The following is a 15,469-nucleotide window of genomic DNA, read 5'->3' as shown; positions in this document are numbered from 1 at the left end:
CCCGTTAATAAGTCCACCGCCGGCCGCAGGCTGTATTGTGCTTTGTTACTTGTCAGATTACCCGCTCCCTTGGCGCCTTCCACTAAGTAACGAACTACCGATGTCCGAAACTTTCAATTTTAGGTACGTAGCTTCGTTTTAATGCTAAGTACAAGACGTGATTAGTATGACACTATAGGGTTGTCGCTTACTGTTTAACACAAGCGCGCGGACTGACTAAACTATCGCACAACTGGTTAATCGCGCTTTGTTTCCTATGAGCTTATATGGAGGTACGCACTATTCCATTAGTTCTGCAACTAAACAGTTGAATTGGCTCCGAAACAATCGACAACCGCACAACAGTTGTGCGATAGTTCAAAGCTATGCGCCCGCTCTTAATGATGAAATTTTGTCTATGATGATGCATCGACTACTAAGAACTCGCCTTCAAAAACGAAATAAGAAACTGTTTTAGATATACTATTTTTATGCTATAAATAATGGCTAACAAAATATAAACTACATAAAAGTATAAAGCCATTGCATCAAGCGTCAATAAATCTAACGTAAAAGAAACAATTTAAATTAGTTACACTAGTAGCGGTCTATCAATCATGGAGAAGTTTACTATAACAGTAAAGAGCCACTTATCTTTACAAAGCTTCCGCTGTTAAGTTCCCGACGGCACTGCGTCGCACAAAGTCCCCGCAATGACGCTCGACAATTTAGCCGGTTAATGTCTCTGACAACAATTCCACGTCAAACATTACGGCTCGCTTCACGCTTATACGTTCCAATACCTTTGCTAAGAAACTTTGTTTACATGAAAAAGGTTCAATACAACATTACAATATAGTAGTTTCCATGCGGCTTCATCCGCATGAAATTATAATAACCTTTTTTCATTGTTTACATTTATCAAATTCTCTATTGCAAATGTCAAAATTACCGCTACCATAATGACCTTGCTTCCTTAATGTTGGCAGCTTGTAGTTTATGGTCTCTTTCCCAAATGAAGGTTTTTAACCAATTTATTTATCCCCTAAGTTTAATAGCGTGAAAATAAGCCTTAAGAGTGTCGTAAGTGTAGGGCTTTTTATTAAAGAAATTATCATTCAAAAATATGCTATGATTGCTGACATCCTACGCCACGAAAAAGTGTGTGCTTACCCTTTATTATATTAGTATAGAAAACAACGGCTTGCAACCCAAATGTAGAAAGAAAGTAAGTATAAAACTGAGAATTTTTTAGAGCAGTTAAACAATAGTTAAGATAAATTGCATAACAAACTAGTCATTGTTTTGAGTGTAGAGCTAATGTACCCGTTTAGATAAATCAAGAGGCAATAATCGTAATTGCTCTGATTTATCTCTATTCTACGATAATTAAATTAGCAATGACACAAACGGAGCGGGAATTAATCACGTCATGTATAAAATACAGTATGTTCCTAAAGTACAAATAGGGTCGTGGCTCAAAAGCAAACGGTTCTGTACGGTATAGAAACAACAGACAATCAAAGACGGTAGTGTTCGTTGTGAGTGTATAGCGGTAATTGCAATTTCTTTGAGATAAGATGAGAGTAACGGCGTGTATGACACTTCGGAGGCGATAGGAAATGTCAAATGTCATGTCGAGATAAGAGCGCCAGTAAATGTGGCCGTTGTATCTATTGGTTAGCGGGAGTAGGAAATTAATGAGTTACCATACTGTTGAAATATTATAATGAGAATTTAGTTTTATATGATATTTGACACATTTCTAAATATAATATAATAAAAACAAACTAGAAAATGAAAAATAGGTAACAATAAAATGCAACTAAAGTGTTAGTTTGATTCGCATTTGTTAAATTTAAAATTGGAGACATAAAAATTACGTAAAAATATTACAATAAAAGAAAACCATTTTCAACTATTGCAACAGACCAAAAGTATTTCAAAGATCCCTGTTGCAATATCTAAGCGAAACTGTATTGAAACGACATCAGATTCTCTGTCCCGCGGTTAGTCCATCAAACATGATTGATTACGTTCGGGAATATGGCGTAGGCAATCGTTTCTAGCGAATCTAGATTCATTTCAGATTCGATATGCTCTTGTCAAATCCCATAACCGGGAAATGTACCTTTCAAATTATGTTTTCTATTCGCTTTCCTGTTTATTCTATATTTTTGTTATGCTTTTAGTTTTGTTTTAAGAACTGCCAGCTGCAATACGTCAAAGAATGTTTAATGCATCAAAATTCTTGCATGCGTATCAAATCATTCATTTCTTATTAAGTATCTGGCACGTCAAGGAAAGCCGATCTAGGTTAGTAATCGGTGACCTTTGTCAAATCTTCTATTTTTTTTTATAATATAAGGTGGCAAACGAGCAAGCGGCCACCTGAAGCCGCCAAAATGGTGAAGCGACCGCTGCACATAGACATTCACAATTGCAGATGCGTTGCCTACCCTTATCCGACGGAAGAGGAGACGCACATAAAGAAGATATTTCCCCTTCCTATGCATCTCCTACACCGTCAAATCCATTCCACTTCCCATCTTCTCCTTATATGAAAAGGGTGGTAAAGAGTAAGGGACTTAAATTAGGCTAACTAAATACCATCTCCTAAAATGTTCTAGTCTAATAAAAATGTCAGTTTTATGGTCATCAATGTTTTAATGTGGTAGTTTTTTAATATTCCTATGGTCCCTATGAACTTTTGAGTAGCTACTAATTACGTAGAAGCGAGTGCATTGAAAGAGTTCGTTGCACCGAAATGACACAGTAACGATATCGCCTATATTTTTCCCGTTTGCTTTTGTTTTTACATACATAATTAATGGCTTTCATTTAAATAAACATGTTCCATCGGTTGTTACAATATGACCTTACAAGTACAAGTTCCACCGAATTTCTGGAAGAAATGTTTCTAATTTAAAATGACAAATGATAAGGAATTAATGAATGTAAACGAAATTCATTTTAGAAAGCTCTGATATTATTAATGTTAAACCGAGAGGAAATTATACATTACATCACAGATCTTTATTAGAAGTAGTTATAACATTATGTTACTAATATTCTTTTGACGTATACAAAATTATCTCATGTTTCTTTTAAGTATTTGATTATTCACATTTTAAATAAGCGGGTACATTCCCAGGCAATAATTCCACACATCTGTCGAAATGGACATATTTCAATGCTATTTACCTTCTGAGAATCGTCGTTCAGAAACGTTATAAATCGACCATTTGACTATGGATATTCAAGTAGCAAATTTAAAATAAACCTTCTCCGCCTTTCTCTTGCACTTTTGTAACGGAATGTCGCGGGGAAGTTGGGAACGATTTTAGAGGTCTAGGTAAACTGGTCGTCGATTCAGTCTCAATGGTTAATATATCGTTGTTAGTTTGTGTTGTGCATAGTTATTAAACACACGTTTGTCGTAAAGGTCGATGCACTCTGATTGTTATTGGTTCTGATATGGTAGTCTTTGTAATAGAAAACGTTGTTTTATGCTCATTTGCAAACGGAATGAATCATTCGGATGTGCAAAATTGTCGTTTTGTTCATCGCTGCGATATATTTGCTTACTAACTATACAATTTTATTTTGTTGTTTCAAAAAAAAAAGGAATTTTTAGATATATGTCAGTGATAAAATAATTTTATAATTGTGTAGCAAAAACAGGTTAACATCTCAGAACAAAAGCTGTTAAAGTTACAAAGTGGCCAGTTATTACCGCGTCATTCCGTTCATTGCTGGCAACGTTGCTGTTGAAAGAGAGGTCGTAAGTTCAATGAGAAAGCCTTATTTGACTTATTCTCTAACTTAACTATGTAATTTCTCCTGTAAGTTGTCATCAACTCTGATAGCATCTATTACTGATCTTATTTTGTTAAGTTTCGAACGTACATCTATCAAAACAGATTTGTGTAAAGTAGAATGTTTGTTGGATTATTATGTAACTAGGTTTCGCCCGCGACTTCATCTGCGCTAAATTAAAAACAAAAAACAAAAGCAAAAAGTAGCTTCTGGGTTTTTCCAGACCACGATCCACAAACATCTTTGCCTATTTTCATCGAGATCTGTTCAGCTGTTTAGGCTACAAACATCCATCCATCTAAACTTTCGCATTTATAATATTACTAACATTATTATTTTGTTTGAAGCAATAAATAATTATGTTTTTCTTAATTTATTAAATATGATATCCAATTATAAAACTGTTTGCCTGATTAGTATCATAAAACGCATCTCAGTAGTTATTCATACACGAGCGCTGGATAATTTGAAAGCGGCGCAATAAATTGGCTTTAGAATTACACAATTTCCTAATAAACATCACAGAAAGCGGCCGGCGTGTGATGAATGTTCCTATTCAATGTATTTAGTATCCACCACGCACTATTCATTTGCTTTGTAGCAATGATCATTAATTATATTTTATATTTCGTTATTCGCTGTTTCCTGAACGTCTAAAATTGACATGCCAAGAATTAGAAATACTCCGGCTTCAGATGGCTGTGTTCCTTTCAATTCTGTTTCTTTATTAATGTCCGTACAGCCCTTCGACATTTCTATTGGCGGTTTGCGTCGTTATCTGAATTTCTCTTGATGTTTTGAATGCAATAATTATTCATTTCAGATCTTGAATCGTTCATTATTAATACTAACTCTGGTATGTCATAGTGCTTTATAGGCTTTCCTTAAAATATAATCAACAATTTTTGAATTGCAACAAAATTGCAGGACTAAGCGTGGTAGAAAAGACCTAAAAAAGGGTGTGGTGTTTTATAATTTGAAACTCATTAATATGTCAGCTAATTCTATTTAAAGTTAATGTAGTAAACGGTATGTTATATAGTTTATTATCTTAGTTTAGGTTTCTACAATCAATAAACACTAGAAAGTATTTTGCTAGAAAAAATTCTTTTAGCTAGCATTTTTACACCATTTATCAATTCATTGTACGACTGCTGTTTTCGACTTTCCGTCCTGGCAGTTTATCAGCCCGTCGAAGTCGTAAAATTTATGAGCGGAAAAATCAAAGAACGGTCACTGAAACTTAATGGAGTTAGAAGTGTTATTATAACTTTATTGTTCCGATTGAATTTATTTCAGTCTGAATTTATCACGAGAACTAATTGAGAAAAAAGAAAGTAAATGTTTAATTGATTTTTAAAATACGTGACGTAATGCAGTTCAACAGATAAAAACATCTTTGATCTAACTCGCGAAAAGAAAGAAGACTACACAATTTCTTGTTAACTAAGTATACTTTTAAACACACATTGATAGTTTGTAAATAAACATTTTGCTACGCAACCAACAAATAGTTAACTTTCCCAGTGAACTCATTTAAATTTTACGCAGCACTTCGATGAGGCAGCAAAGGTTCGGGTCGCCTCCAGTCGTCCTATACAATATTCATGGTAACAGTTTCTAGGTCACGGGATCTGCAGATCTTTGAAAGCTTTTGCGATTATGTGCTAAGGTCTCATATTTTTAAACAGCATTAATAGTAAACAATTTCTTTAGGAAACTATTACTCTTAAAAATTATTCCTACATATTCTGTAAACACATAAAAGTTTTATATCGATACTGATTGTTTTTACAGCCTAAGTTACAATTAAAAAAAACGTTGTAATTCTTAATTGGCTAATCAACAATCCTTCATAACAAGTAACAGAAAACCATTTTCTATGTAGCTGTGAAACCATTAGTGGTAAAGAGGCGTTCAATCTTAGTCTTCGGTGATGGCGCTACACTGCCTTGAGATACTTCACAAATGATGGATGTTAGCTATGAACAAACGTTCGATTGTCGATGGAACTAAAATGTTAAAGTATGTTTCACCGTAATGAGTTCCTGATATTTATCATAGAACCAGCACATATTTTGTTCTATCCAAAAATATACTCTAATGATGTACGAGCGCACACAGAAAGGATACACCGGTAGAGGTAGACTTAGAAAGAGATAGGTGTATTACGTGAAAGACGACATGATCATAAAGGGAGTGATGACTGAGATGACGTATGATAGAGTTATTTGGAGGAGAAGATAAGAAGGATGATGATGATGATTGTCGATTGTTTCGCAGCCCATTCAACAGTCGAGTAGTGTGTCTTTTTTTCTAACATAAATAAACCAGCGCTTGACCACGACTCCACCTAATTGGTCGATTTCTCTTTAGACTTTAGAATTGTAACTACAATTTGATTGTGTAAGAAGTCATGAGTGTTCTTATTAAACAGTTTTTTGGGTATCGAGGCGCAGTTATGCCCCACTTTTCCTTCACACGCATCTAACATTACAAGTGTGATTAGAGTCGTAACGTTAATAGTAATTATCGTCTTGGTTCATTGAAGGGGGGTATAGTTAGAGTGGTTAGAGTGTTGCTTATTGATCGGAGTTCGATGGCTGCCGGCCACGCTATGCTGTGCATGTTAATGCACTGTGCTCTTTGTTTTTCACTAGCGCCGTCTTCGGCTCACGTCCCAGTACCGTCGGCGCGTTTGGACGCCGCCGCCTCTAAGGTATCGCATCCCTATCAATGTCGACCAATTCCGCGATCCAGTTACGATTTTTCCCACGATGTTTTAGTACGAATTAGAAACGGAACGTCCTGTTCTGCTCATTGTTGTTTTTTTTGTTTTAAAAACGGTCGTCTAATAGTTGATCGGGTTCTTTTGATGTCTTATTTTTTATATAATTTTTCTCACATAATTTGAATTGTTCTTTCAAAATCTAAATCTACTTACGTATAAATGTTCGTACGATGCATCGTATAAAATAGCTCCAATAACAAGGCTTATGTTAAATTCTCGCTATTGCAGCATATAGTTTATATAATCTATGAATTATACATCAGTATTCCCCTTATCAGGGATCTTCACGCACACAAAGGTTGAGGCGATGGAATCACAAATTAACACCCGTGTCGTCATCGTGTCGACTAGCCTATGCCCCTCACAATGCGCTATTGTTCTAACTAGTTAATTGCTTCGTAATGTTGTCTGAATGCCTCTACATTACTTTGTATCGAACAATACTTATCTTTATTTTATTCACGATGACACGGACGTTGTAAAAGTAGGCCACTTTGAAAGGCAAAAGTTCATTCTTAATTCATTGTATATTAAGTTTTTAAAGGAATAACATTAAGGATTATTAGATTTTAATTTAAAACAGCCAACTATTATTGTATAACAGTGAACTTAGGAATAAACTGAGTATAAGCAAAATTTGTACTAACATTTTAACTTTATACCGCGTTTATTAGTAAGGCTGAAACACAGATTTTAACTATACCAATATTCCGCAATATTTTGAGCATAAGGGCACAGATCAATTCCGCAACGATCGAAGCAAAACCACAGACCGCTAGAATATAAGGTATCTCCTAGATCAGGGAATGGCAAACTGTTGTATTTTAAACTTGCATTCCGTTAAAGGAAATTGTCGAGGTTCGAATACACAATGTTTTGTTTCGAATGTTGGCGACCCCTGCCCCTGTATCGAATGAATTAATTCTGTTCATGCCAATCGTTATGTTAAATTTCAAAGCAGTTACAAATGTATGTAAATATCATGTTCTAAGAATGCAGGAAGCCGACCATTAGCGTCTCCGATTTCCGATATCCTGAACGTATTAGGCGATCCTATTAACCAGTATTGAGGAACTCTTTACTTATGTTAATTTTATCTATGTTACGGATGGTTAAATTACGAATAAATTATTATTAATTATTACACTCTCTATGTTCAGACTATGAATAGCGTGTCTATGGTTTCTCTTAAGTGAAAAAGCAGTTGCAATGAAGTTTTTTAAAAGCGGGTCCACACCTTTGACTAAATGATAGCAATACTGTTGTGCGACTGTCGATTGTTTCGCAACCAATTTAACTGTTTAGTTGCACACTAACCAAATAGTGTGTGCACCTCCATATAAGCTCAGGAATCAAAGCGAGACTAAAGTTGTGCGATTGTGTAGTTTCAGGTGTTAAAATAGAAGGGGTAACTGCAAGTGAAGTCATATCCATTCAGTTATATTATCTTGTTATTGAGAATAATCGGATCTTGGAAAACTACTGAAATACCCATAAGACATCTGCGACGAAGTATTTATGTCTGTCAATAAAATCGTATAGAACAGTCAATAAGGTTTATGGACTACTCGAGTTTGAACGACTTTAAAGAATTTTTATGAGATCAGTTTTATTATTGTAGATTATCTATTTATTATTAGTCAATATGTTATCTTCTAGTACATACTCCAAACACTGCAATTGGTTTGAATTTCTAAATATGCTTTATCAAATATATAAGTCTAAAACTTACGATGGTAAGAGCAATGTTATTCCAAATAACTGTGATATAAACAGTCGGCACCTCACAAATCTAACTGCGAATTCCTAGAACACAATACAAACTTCGGAGTCGGTCGAGCGCGAGTTCGGGGATTTGAGTTAACGCGGGCACATTGCACACAGGCTCGCTCGAGACTGCAACAAACGGTCAGCTGTCCTGTATTTCTTCTGGCATACAATATACCCTGTACAACACACGAAGTACCAATTTAAAATTATTTTAACTGTTTTTGACACTGTGTTAAATTGTGTCGAAATAAAGATCTCAGTAATCAGCACAAGAATATCATTTTATAGAAATTATAGTCTTGTCTTTGGCATTAATTTTCTTGCCTTAATGTTCATAAGTAAAATATGAATATAGCAAATAAATTTGTAATTAAAAGCAAACAAAAAGATATTAAATAAAAGCGTTGTTACATCTAAAGTTACATTACAATAAGACGACATAATTTCACTGAAAGCATGAAGCCAACTTTGCAATCTGATATCTCTGTCAACTCCACGCTGAAAATAAACACATGAGACACGTGAAAGGTATGTATTCTAACAGTTGCTACTTGAAGCAAAGAGGAGACTATTCACTGTACGAATTACAATCGCTGAGAAATAATTTTTTAATCATTAATAGTCACAGTAATAAAAGGAAGAAATCCGGACAGTATGGGATTGATGTTAAAAAAAACTTGCTTACAAGGAAAATTCTATACAGCAGCCCAAAATAAGTGATCTAAATATAGGTTAACAAATAGGTAAATAAATCAGAATTGACCCACATTAATAATTCGCATCTTAAGTTTGTAAATGTAACATTAAGGGCCTGTCCCACAATTCTTGTAAATTCAAAAATAACAAAGCAACGTATAAAATATGTGACAAAAGCATCGAATTTTGGTACTCTGACGTCATTATTATCTATCTGAGCCTCTATCAGGCAGTGGTGGGACAGGCTCTATATTTTTACGTGCGTTTTAAGTACTTCCACACCTACATCGACTTCCACTAAATTTTAAATCGCAACTTTGAGTAGTTCCTTAAAAGCTCTTTTAAATTGAAACGCCCCATTCACTTCGAAACATAACAGTCGAGCAGTGAATAGCCGCCTTTAGAACGGGAGTTATTTAATGCTTCGTCGCTCTCATAAGAGTCGCGAACTCCTGCAGGACGCCATTTACGTCACTAAAAGTAGGGTTGAAGTAGATAATATCGGCTATCTCTTTCACGCCTGTTGAACTCATTAAGAGAGAGGAGAGCCGCGGGAATAGGGGACGCATTTTTAAAGGTAAAGGTGATTGAATGAAGATTGGGCAGGAACAGAAAGTGCACGACGACGTCTCATTTAGTTAACACCTTTTCGAGTATTTATTGAAGAATGTAAATTATAATTAACTAGATGTTCAATTGTATTGGATTTTAAATAAGCTACGATTCAATGTAAAGTCCAATAAACAGAAAGTAATAAGAGGGAATTAATATATCTGCAATAACGAAGGTAATCCCCTACATATACGTATTCAATTGCTTCGGATATTGATATTCTAAAAGAAATGGAGATTTTATACTACATTGAATTCAAAGAAAAATCAAACTTATTTGTTCGTCTTTTAAATGTATAATTAAATGAATCGTATACCTATAATTGGAATTTACGGTTTCGATATCTTTATTTGAAAATTGTATCGTAATGTGGAAAAAATAATGTAAAAACTCTTTATCCATTTGGGAATATACACAAAAAAGTTTCTATTACGGATGTACTTTGGTTGTAGGCACGAGTTACTGACCGCAAAGGTATTGTTAGGTTCGTAAGCCAATACCACAAAAACTTTACACTTTCTAACCATGTCGTAAATTTGATATCGGTGGCAATATAAAAACTTTTATTTACGATTGACAAATAATCTTTTTTACTATTGCATTAGTATCCGAAATGAATATACCTTTTCTTTTAGTTATTTATGTGAGTAGGTCGACTTTGAAGTCTTATCAATTTTAGTGACTCCTAGTTCAGTCACTAGTACATTTTTATAACAATAGATGGCGCTACTAGTTCTACAAATTAGGTATTTTCATAAAAGTTTACGTATTAAATTAATTTGTTTAAATTTAATTCAGCATCGAAACAGTAACATAAATATAATATTCAATTGAAATTAAACCATACTGTCAGTTATGACAAATGTAATCGATTTCCAGAGCGGTACACGATGGAAAAGAATTACAGCGCGCTTCCCGGTTTAAAAAAACTCGTTTCAATCGAGATAAATATCGATCAGCGGATGACATTCCAATTACATTATAAACGTTACAACTCGTAAAGTGAGCGTGCGTACTATTGTACAGAGTAACTAAACACAGACAGCCTTACAAAATTATATAAATAATATTATTGATAAAATTAAATTTAGGAATACAATGAGGATAAGAAAAATGTGTACTAATATTTGCTTTACTCAGTTTATTCCTAAGTTTACTTTATGCCGCGTTTATCCGTTGGGCTGCGAGACCTTAACGAATGTACTATACCTTGAGTTCTACAGCGGTAGTACGTATAGTGGTCTAGATTTAGCATAACTCTATGAGCTCTTATATGTGGTGAATAGCCTAACTGTGACATTGAAGAGTGCAATGTAAATAAATCTAAAATACTCTGGGTGGCTTAATACAATAATAATTACCTTTATAAGTATAAAGAAACAGGAAGATATTTAATTAAAGATTGAAGATATTTACCGAATTTAAATCTTAATATTTCTAAAGGTAAAATAAGAGTCTACGTGTTAGTTAAGCATCTGTGTTTTGTACGCTACAACCGTTGTTCAATAATACTACATTCGTTTAATTGTAAAGAGCAGATTTACGATGCACTTGGAATCGGTTATCTTGTATCGGTTGCGCTGAACCTTGTTTTCGTCCTCGTTGTGATACTGTCCCATAGATTATTGTATATGCGTATACTATCTTAGAAGCAATCGACTTATTTAACAATTAACTGAATCTATTTTGTACTAAAAAACAAAGAAAATTAAACTTACCGAAGTATCAATTACAACTATCGAGACATCTGTATCCATTTATATTGAAGCATCGATATGCAAATGCGTCGTATTTCTTGTCTAAGAGGTACTCGATACCTGTAATTGGCTACTGTAGTCGCCTGAAATATCTATTTCAACGTCAAACTACAAATTCACATCTCCAGACTTTAACAAGACGTTAAACTAAGCCCGTAATAAATATCGTTAGACGGCGATTGATACGATTGTTGTTTCAACGGTTACGTCAAGACCTTGATTTGCAAACTATCGAAACACACTAACGGTCAATACTTTAAGAACATGCGAACACCAGAAACTAAACTATCGGACAATTGTTTAGTCTCGCTTTGATTCCTATAAGCTTATATGGAGGTACGAACACTACTCGATTTTTAGTCGACTAAATAGTTGAATTGGTTGCGAAACAATCGACAAACGCACAATAGTTGTGCTCCGCTCTTATAGTCACAGGTCACAGCTTATAGAATACTAGCCCGCGACGTCATTGAGGAATTAAAAAAAATGTAGCTAGCCTATACGTCCTTCCAGGCTATCCTCTACATGCGAAATTTCATCGAGATCCGTTCGGCAGTTTAGGCTACAAACTCTAACAAACATCCATCTAAATTTAGCATTTATAATAGCTCTTAAGTACACAATTGGAATGTCAATAAGCCATGTAAAGCATTATAAGGAATGAAGATATCTGCACACAATGTTCGCAAAGTGGCCCGCGACACTGCGGTGATCGATCGAAATTGAATCGAATCACAATCGAAGCATTTAAAAAGGCCAGACTGATCCCTCTCACTTTTATCATTTATTTATGTCTGCATCTGAAAGGAATGCGATTAAAATCACAATGAAGCAAATTTTAAAGATTAAACTTGAATCATTTATCAACATCTGTTTAGTCGTAATTTTTCTGTCATATTATAACCGTAGTATATATGTCGGTAATCGAATATTATGTACCGTCAGTTGACGCATAATAAATCAGTCCAGTATCAACCGCCGTTTCATTAACAACACCTATGCATTACATTAGCGACGAGGATTTTTTTTAACTTGAGTGAACCCGAAAACAGTTACTAAAGTCGAAAGGACGTGCGAATAAGTATGCGCCCTAAGTTTGTTTTGTTACTAGGACAGTATATGTGTAGTACTTTTACGGAAACTTATGCGTCAACTGACGGTACATAATATTCGATTACCCACATATAAACTACAATAACCGATGTTAAAATTAATTTAAATTTGCAGTTACTTTTTAACAAAAGAAAGTTAATTGGCCATTGACGATGCGATCAATTTAGTAAAGAAAAAATCAACTGACAATCTCATTAAAATTAGTAAAATAATTAATTAGTCAAAAATATGCTTTGTTGTCATTTTAAATGGCTTTAGAGCGCGCGCACTTTGATAAAACTATCGCACGACTGTGTGATTACTATAAGCTTGTATGGAGGTACTCACAATACTTGATTTTTAGTTATGCAACTGAACTGTTGAATTAGGTGCGAAACAATCGTCAAACGACAGTCGCACAACAGTTGTGCGATAATTAAGTCAAAGAGATAACATTTGAATTTTATAATGCTATGTAAAATAACTATATCTAACGTCATTCCATATTCACAAAGGAATACAATATTGTGCAGTAATTAAAAAAACTGAAGCACGTGACCCGCATAGAAGTGCAATTATAAATGTCGCCGTCTATTAACGCACTGTGTGACAATTAGCGAGATGAAGTCGACCAGCTTTATTGAGGGGGCGTGATGTCTTCAATCACACGGAGAATTTTTATCGTTTTATATCCATACTATTATAATAAAGCGTAAACACACTTCTTTGTTGCCTAAGATGTCAGCAATTACAGCATATTTTTGAATAATATTTTTTTTTAATAAAAAGCCCTACACTTACGTCACGCTTTAGGCTATATATTTTCGCGCCAATAAACTTAGTGGGTGTTGCGGCTAAGGCTAATGCGGCTCATTATTGATGTCGCCGGAGGTTGGCAACAGTGGGTAAATATTTTGTATAAAATCCCTGATGTGGGAAAGAGACCATAGGTTGCTGCCAACATTAAGGAAACAAGATTGCCAAGGTTTCTCATGTCATCTCAGTTTGACATTCGCTATTAATAATTTGATAAATGTAAACAGTAAAAAAAATTTTCATAATTTCATGCGGATGAAGCCGCATGGGAACAGCTAGTCTCTCAATGACTTATGTACTCTCAAATATAACTAGGTATTATTTTTAGAACTTGGACGCTTAAAGTCTTACTGTGACGCCTTAAGTATATACGTACGGCTACTAAGCGAAACCTACATAGAAAAAGTCTACAAATAACAGTGGTTAAAAAAATAAACTAGGCACTTAAATATACAACGTTGAATTTATAAGTTGCTAGTAACCATAGTTAATTTCCTCAACTTTGAATAGTAATTAAAAATCATACTAATATCACAAAAGCGAAAGTTTCGATGGATGGATGTTTGTTTTCTGTTGTAGCCTAAACGGCTGGATGGATTTCGATGAAATTTGGTATAGAAGTAGAGGATAGGCCAGAAGTACACATAGGCTACTCACTTTAGTTTTTTTAGTACCATGCGGACGGAGTCGCGGGCGATAGCTAGCTATTTCATAAAGAAAGGAAGTTATAAAATTTCGTCAAACATGATCAAAAAACCATAAAATTAAATAAAGGGTGCATTGTGTAGGACACGTTTTTCACACGCACTTGAAATACGAAGCGTTGTACGAAGCTTGTCAGCGTGCCCTGCGCACGCGCCGCGACATCAAAGGGCCCGAACGACGGCAAGATGGCGACACTGACAAAGAGCAAGCGATAAATTAAGATGAACCGTCCTACAAGATGATTACTGTAATAACCGATGGCCTATGTAGTTAAATAGAAATGGAATTTGAATTATTACGCGCGGGAAACAAATACAAACTTTCCTGCTTCATTTGTTTAATTATTTCACAACTAGCTGTTGCCCGCGACATCGTCCACTCAATATTAATATAAAAGTAGCCTATAATATGTCCGTCTATGTCAAATACCCTTCAGTGAAGTCCGGTCGAAATCTTCCCAGCCGTTTCGGAGATTACTCTGAACAAATGGGGCTTGCGGACAGACAGACAGACAAAAAAAAATTAAGTACGATTTTCGTTATCAGCAACGCAAATGCATCATCATCCCGAAATCTGGAATTTTTCTTTTGATATTACAAACGGACACACCAACTTTATTTTTAAATTAAGAACACAATATCATGTTTACTTATATTATCTTTAAACTATTATTGTTTTTTTTAAGTTCATCGTACTTATTCTTTGACCATGACCACCTGCATTGTAAAAGTGACGGACAACTTTTGTCGACCCTCCGATCTTGTATATATTTTATACAAATAACCTCTATAATCTACAATTTTTAATATTTCACATAGACATTAAGCTTAGTTTAAGTTTGTAGTTCATATAATCTTAGTGTTTCTTGTGATTTTAAGGGAAATATTTAAATTTATATTCCAACCCCAATCGCTGAACACACAATGACGTTGTTTATACGTTGGGTGAATAAACGCATGTCGTGGTCATAGAAACATTCTTCCCTTGTTGACATAGGACGTTTGGGTTGCATAACTTAGTGAATACAGGAGCATCTTAATATGTGAATGAACACAGTGGTAAGGTATTGTTGGAAATTCAGCTAATTAAGTGTAAACTTGAGTATAACGGCACCGCTGGCGTGGTGCTTAATTGTAGGGATAATGCCGCTCTTACTTATTAAGGCTGTTAAGTGATACTTAGTGATGGAACCTGTTTGTCTTGAGATGTTTGTCTATTGTGTTTAGTGATGAGTAATTAATGCTTCGTCTTCGTACAATTAATAATTGTAATAACTTTAACACCTGTCTTTCAATAACCTTTTTATAAGGATAATAAATTAAAAATGCATTGCTAACGAGTTGATGATATGATAGCTTTAGGGACATTTATTAGCGTCAGATTTTTATAAGGAATTATTTTACAATGTTCAAACCAGTTTGCTCATAATGCA

At 34.6% G+C, this 15,469-nt stretch overlaps 1 protein-coding gene across 1 annotated transcript in view; it reads right to left on the bottom strand.

Annotated features, from left to right (window-relative positions):
* LOC106101935 (netrin receptor UNC5C-like) overlaps positions 1-8,473 on the bottom strand; it is a 93,429-nt gene extending 84,956 nt beyond the window's left edge. The window contains exon 1 of the mRNA XM_013281332.1: positions 8,322-8,473. The gene's annotated coding sequence lies outside the window, so the exon portion shown is untranslated. The remainder of the gene's footprint in view (positions 1-8,321) is intronic.
* Between the last annotated feature and the right edge of the window lie 6,996 nt (positions 8,474-15,469).

Source organism: Papilio polytes, unplaced genomic scaffold, assembly GCF_000836215.1.
Source record: "Papilio polytes unplaced genomic scaffold, Ppol_1.0 DF824303.1, whole genome shotgun sequence".
In the NCBI taxonomy this organism is placed as follows: Eukaryota; Metazoa; Arthropoda; class Insecta; order Lepidoptera; family Papilionidae; genus Papilio; species Papilio polytes.
This window is presented reverse-complemented; position numbering and strand designations above follow the sequence as displayed.